We start from the raw sequence: 6,584 nt of genomic DNA on the forward strand, positions 1-6,584 counted from the left end.
CTTTAAAAAAAAAAAAAAAAAAAAAAAGCTGCTAGCAGAATTTTCAATTGAGACCCTCAAGCGGTTGCTTTTGTTACACAATTGGTCTTTTGTTACACAATTGGCTTATGAGAATGCTAATGCAGTCTGCTACACAGCCATCCAGCCATCCAAAGCAAAGGCAAACTTAAATTGGACCCTCACACAATCAGGGTCTGGCTATGGCTGCTGCCTTGCAGGGGACTAGAGTACAAGTCATGCTTTCCCAGTGCCGAGGTGATAAGGCATGTTCTAAGTATGGGGCATAAATAATTTTAGGAAAGATTGTCCAAAATATTTAAGAGATGGACAGTAGAATTGCTCCCCTGGAGTCTGTCCTCACCGCAGGAGGGATAATCCTTAGGCCTGGCCTCAGGCAACAGGCTCAGATAAGGAAATATTTGCATCTGAGTTAATGCAACAAAGCTCAGAACAGCCTCCGAGGCTCCTGTGACACTCCCTGCCAAGGGAAGTTTTCTGGGCCCTCATCTTGCCTTCAGGGAATTTCTCTTAGGCCAAAGCCGCTTTATTAACAGATCTATCAAGGTGTGTCATTCAAAATAAAGTTCAAATTTAAGATCTATGAAAAGTTGATGAGGCTATGGAACTTATGAAGTCATTAAGATCTGGCCTGCCTACCGCATATAGAGTTATTAAGGATTTGGAGAATTGTTCTGATGTTATTCCTTTGCATCCTGATGAGGGTAAAGGGTCTGTGAATCAATATCATAGGAAAGTTTTGCCTCAAGGAATGGCTAATAGTTTTACCTTAAGTGAGAAAAATATTTTGTCTCTGCTTCCATACAATAAGCTAGGACTTTGAATCTTTCAGTGTATATTATTCATGGAGTTTTATTACAGGCTTTTGCTCTTATACAATGGGCTTTAAAATTTTTGGAGTAGTTGTTGCTCCAGAAAGATTCAAAGATGGTATCTTTTTCAATATTTGGGATATGAGTTATATCCTAAACGAATTGTAGCACAGCAAATTCAAATAAGGAAAGAAAATTTACTTACTTTAAGTGATTTTCAAAAGTTACTAGGAGATAGTAATTGGCTAAGAGCTTATCTTAAGCTTACTACAGGAGGAATTAAACCTCTGTTTGATACCCTCAAGGGGGATGCAAATCCCAATTCCCCTTGACAATTAACTGATGAGGGACAAATAGCTTTGCAGAAAATAGAAGACGCTATTAGCCAACAACAGATATATAGACTATGATCGATTATTGGCTGCTTGTATTCTTGCTACAACTCACATGCCAACAGCAGTCCTTTGGCAAAAGGGACCAATAATGTGGATTCCTCTTTCTTCGTCCCCAAAGAAAGTTTTAACAGCTTATTATGAAGCTGTTGCTGTGTTAATACAGAATTGTAGGACAGAATCAAGAAAATATTTTGGGAAAGAACCTGATGAAATATTTATTCCTTATTCCAAACAACAATTAAATTGGTTATTGCAGAATACTGAAATTTGGCGTATTGCATGTACAAATTTTCTAGGCAAAAATTGATAATCACTATCCAAAAGACAATTTGTTACAATTTACCTCTATGCATGTTTTTGTATTCCCTGTGAATTTACACATGCAGCCCATAAAGAATGTGCTCACTGTATTTAGAGATGGCTCATCTAATGGAAAGGCTGCATATGTGATTGGATCACAGGTTCATTCTTTTGAGTTTCCCCCTGCTTCAGCACAAATAATCAAACTACATGCTGAAGCTGCTATTTTGAAATGGGAAAAACCAGCTGAGCAATGGTGGCACATTCCTTTAATACCAGCATTTGGGAGGCAGAGGCAGGAGGATTTCTAAGTTCTAAGCCAGCCTGGTCTACAGAGTGAGTTCCAAGACAGCCCAAGCTACACAGAGAAGCCCTGTCTCAAAAATAAAAACAAACAAAAAACAAACAAACAAAAAAAAAAAAACAAAAAAAAAAGAAGAAGAAGAAGAAGAAAGAAATGTGAAAAGCCAAGATTTTAATTTGTATACTGATAACCAATATATAGCTCGTGGTCTGCAATTACTCGAAACTGTTACTTTTTTAGAAACTGCTAATTCTCAAATTTTGCAATTATTTATTCATATACAACTCAATTTAAGAGAAACTAGAGTTCCCTATTTTGTAGGCCACTTAAGAGCTCATATTGGATTGCCAGGACCCCTTAGTGAGGGAAATGCCACAGCAGATTTATATACCAGGCAGGTTATAGGCCTTACACAGGAACAATTGGCCAAAAAATCTCATTCTGTACACGATCAAAATAGTAATAGTCCAAGACAACAATTTGGTATTTCTAGGGAATGTGCACAGCAAATTGTAAAGATTTGTCCTCATTGTCCTCAATTTCTATCTGTACCATATAATGGTGTTAATCCTTGAGGACTTCTACCTAATCAATTATTGCAAATGGATGTTACTCACATTTCTGATTTTAGAAAATTAAAATATGTACATGTGACTATTGACTCCTTTTCAGGCTTTCTAGTTGCCACTGCTTTAATAGGAGAAGCAACTAAAAATGTACTTGTCATTGCCTGCGCTATTTTTCTATATTGGGTGTTCCTAATCAGATTAAAACAGATAATGGAACTGGCTATTGCAGTCAAGCATTGGAGATGTTTTGTCAATACTTTAATATCATCCACATTGCTGGGATTCTTTATAATCCTCTAGGACAAGGCATTGTAGAATGGCCCCATGGAGCTTTAAAACATTATCTTCATAAAATAAAAAAGAGGGAGTTATATCCTCCATATATACACCACAAAATTATTCAAATCATGCCCTTTTTTATTTTAATTTTTTTAAAAATTTGGATGCCAAGGAACTCTCTGCTGAGTGTATATGATACCCTACAACTAAGCATACCTTTGTCTAGGTGAAATGGAAGGATACACATACTGGTCTATGTCATGATCCCAATCAAGTATTTAATATGGGGAAGAGGGCATGTTTGTTTTTTTTTCCTCAGGATGCTGAAGGAGCATGCTAGCTGCCACAGTGACTGGTGTGACATGCTGATGCTGGGACAAAGAATGATGCTGAGAACTTGCTAAGTGCACTGACAGTGGTGACTGGAAAGCTGTATTAGACATTTGTGCCTGACCCACCTTTGCTTGCCTATATCCCAGTTTGGACAAGCTGCCTTGCCTCAAGCTTTTAGACCTTGTGGGACAGACATGGAGACTGTGGAAACTGACTTAGAAAAATTAATCAAATAAAGAAACCATTATAATGACTTTTCTCTATCCTTTAGTGTGACCAGTTATTCTCACTCAATCATGGACTGGACTAGAAGTCAATCCAATACTGGAAAAAAGGAAATGACATTCTTCATTTAGAAAGCTGGTTCTGGACATTTTCAGAGACATTTGAAAATTGACCACTGCTTTGTATAAAGTTACATTTGCACTGGATAAAATTGGGAAAGGATCTAGGTTTCAAACAAGTGTTAGTGAATGTATTAAGGCTCCTAATCTTTTATTAAATGGTAATGTCAAAATTGTTTTTGTCTCTTCTATAGTATTTAATGTAAGTTGTATTGATTGTACACTTTCTTTTTTTAATTTATTGATATATTTATTTATATTTCAAATGATTTCCCCTTTTCTGGACCCCCACTCCTCGAAAGTCCCATCAGTCCCCTTCCCTCCCCCTGTTTTCCCACCCAACCCTTCCCACTTCCCTGTCCTGATTTTGTTCTATACTGCTTCATTGAGACTTTCCAGAACAAGGGGCCACTCCTCCGTTCTTCTTGTACCTCATTTGATGTGTGGATTATGTTTTGGGTATTCCAGTTTTCTAGGCTAATATCCACTTATTAGTGAGTGCATACCATGATTCATCTTTTGAGTCTGGGTTACCTCACTTAGTATGATATTCTCCAGCTCTATCCATTTGCCTAAAAATTTCATGAATTCATTGTTTCTAATGGCTGAATAGTAGTACTCCATTGTGTAGATATACCACATTTTTTGCATCCACTCTTCTGTTGAGGGATACCTGGGTTCTTTCCAACTTCTGGCAATTATAAATAGGGCTGCTATGAACATAGTAGAACATGTATCCTTATTACATGCTGGGGAATCTTTTGGGTATATGCCCAGGAGTGGTATAGCAGGATCTTCTGGAAGTGACATGCCCAGTTTTCGGAGGAACCGCCAGACTGATTTCCAGAGTGGTTGTACCAATTTGCAACCCCACCAGCAGTGGAGGAGTGTTCCTCTTTCTCCACATCCTCTCCAACACCTGCTGTCTCCTGAATTTTTAATCTTAGCCATTCTGACTGGTGTAAGGTGAAATCTCAGGGTTGTTTTGATTTGCATTTCCCTAATGACTAATGAAGTTGAGCATTTTTTAAGATGTTTCTCCGCCATCAGAAGTTCTTCAGGTGAGAATTCTTTGTTTAACTCTGTACCCCATTTTTTAATAGGGTTGTTTGGTTTTCTGGAGTCTAACTTCTTGAGTTCTTTATATATATTGGATATTAGCCCTCTATCTGATGTAGGATTGGTGAAGATCTTTTCCCAATTTGTTGGTTGCCGATTTGTCCTTTTGATGGTGTCCTTTGCCTTACAGAAACTTTGTAATTTTATGAGGTCCCATTTGTCAATTCTTGATCTTAGAGCATATGCTATTGGTGTTCTGTTCAGAAACTTTCTCCCTGTACCGATGTCCTCAAGGGTCTTCCCCAGTTTCTTTTCTATTAGCTTCAGAGTATCTGGCTTTATGTGGAGGTCCTTGATCCATTTGGATTTGAGCTTAGTACAAGGAGACAAGGATGGATCAATTCGCATTCTTCTGCATGCTGACCTCCAGTTGAACCAGCACCATTTGTTGAAAAGGCTATCTTTTCTCCATTGGATGTTTTCAGCCCCTTTGTCGAGGATCAAGTGGCCATAGGTGTGTGGGTTCATTTCTGGATCTTCAATCCTGTTCCATTGATCCTCCTGCCTGTCACTGTACCAATACCATTCAGTTTTTAACACTATTGCTCTGTAGTATTGCTTGAGGTCAGGGATACTGATTCCCCCAGACTTTCTTTTGTTGCTGAGAATAGTTTTAGCTATCCTGGGTTTTTTGTTATTCCAGATGAATTTGATAATTGCTCTTTCTAACTCTGTGAAAAATTGAGTTGGGATTTTGATGGGTATTACATTGAATCTGTATATTGCTTTTGGCAAAATGGCCATTTTAACTATATTGATCCTGCCGATCCATGAGCATGGGAGGTTTTCCCATTTTTTGAGGTCTTCTTCGATTTCCTTCTTCAGGGTCTTGAAGTTCTTATCATACAGATCTTTCACATGTTTGGTAAGAGTCACCCCAAGATACTTTATACTGTTTGTGGCTATTGTGAAGGGGGTCATTTCCCTAATTTCTTTCTCAGCCTGCTTATCCTTTGAGTATAGGAAGGCCACTGATTTGCTTGAGTTGATTTTATAACCTGCCACTTTGCTGAAGTTGTTTATCAGCTGTAGGAGCTCTCTAGTGGAGTTTTTTGGGTCACTTAGGTAGACTATCATGTCATCTGCAAATAATGATAGTTTGACTTCTTCCTTTCCAATTTGTATCCCTTTGACCTCCTTATGTTGTCTAATTGCCCGAGCTAGTACCTCAAGTACAATATTGAAAAGATAAGGAGAAAGGGGGCAGCCCTGTCTAGTCCCTGATTTTAGTGGGATTGCTTCAAGTTTCTCTCCATTTAGTTTGATGCTGGCTACCAGTTTGCTGTATATTGCTTTTACTATGTTTAGGTATGGGCCTTGAATTCCTGTTCTTTCCAAGACTTTAAGCATGAAAGGATGCTGAATTTTGTCAAATGCTTTTTCAGCATCCAATGAAATGACCATGTGGTTTTTTTCTTTGAGTTTGTTTATGTAGTGGATTACATTGATGGATTTCCGTATATTGAACCAACCCTGCATCCCTGGGATAAAGCCTACTTGATCATGGTGGATGATCGTTTTGATGTGTTCTTGGATTCGGTTGGCAAGAATTTTATTGAGTATTTTTGCATCGATGTTCATAAGGGAGATTGGTCTGAAGTTTTCTTTCTTTGTTGGATCTTTGTGTGGTTTTGGTATCAGCGTAATTGTGGCTTCGTAGAAGGAATTGGGTAGGGTTCCTTCTGTTTCTATTTTGTAAAAAATATGGACCGCTTCACGAATTTGCGTGTCATCCTTGAGCAGGGGCCATGCCAATCTTCTCTGTATCGTTCCAATTTTAGTATATGTGCTGCCAAAGCAAGCACGATTGTACACTTTCTAATTGTGTTAGTGTGTTGAAAACTGGCATGTCTGTTGTGGTAGTCTATCCACCAGCTTTTGTCTTATTACCTGTGAATATTACAGGACCTTGGTATTCTGAAATAAAAGCTTGCAGGTACTGGAGGAAGTGAGTCAGGCTTTAAGTAGAAGCAAGAGAGTAGTGGGTTTGATTATTGTTGATATAGCAGCTTTAATTACATTGGTAGCTAGCACCACTGCCTCTGCAATTGCCTTGACACAAGAAGTTAAGACAGCTAATTTTGTTAATCATTTAACAAAAAATGTTACTA

The 6,584-nt window shown here is 38.2% G+C and overlaps 1 non-coding gene across 1 annotated transcript; it reads right to left on the reverse strand.

Moving 5' to 3' along the window:
• Positions 1-6,171: 6,171 nt before the first annotated feature.
• LOC127672219 (U6 spliceosomal RNA) lies at positions 6,172-6,278 on the reverse strand. Its single transcript, XR_007974877.1, has one exon. It is a non-coding gene; the product is annotated as a U6 spliceosomal RNA (small nuclear RNA).
• Between the last annotated feature and the right edge of the window lie 306 nt (positions 6,279-6,584).

This window comes from Apodemus sylvaticus, chromosome 21, assembly GCF_947179515.1.
Source record: "Apodemus sylvaticus chromosome 21, mApoSyl1.1, whole genome shotgun sequence".
Taxonomy (NCBI): Eukaryota; Metazoa; Chordata; class Mammalia; order Rodentia; family Muridae; genus Apodemus; species Apodemus sylvaticus.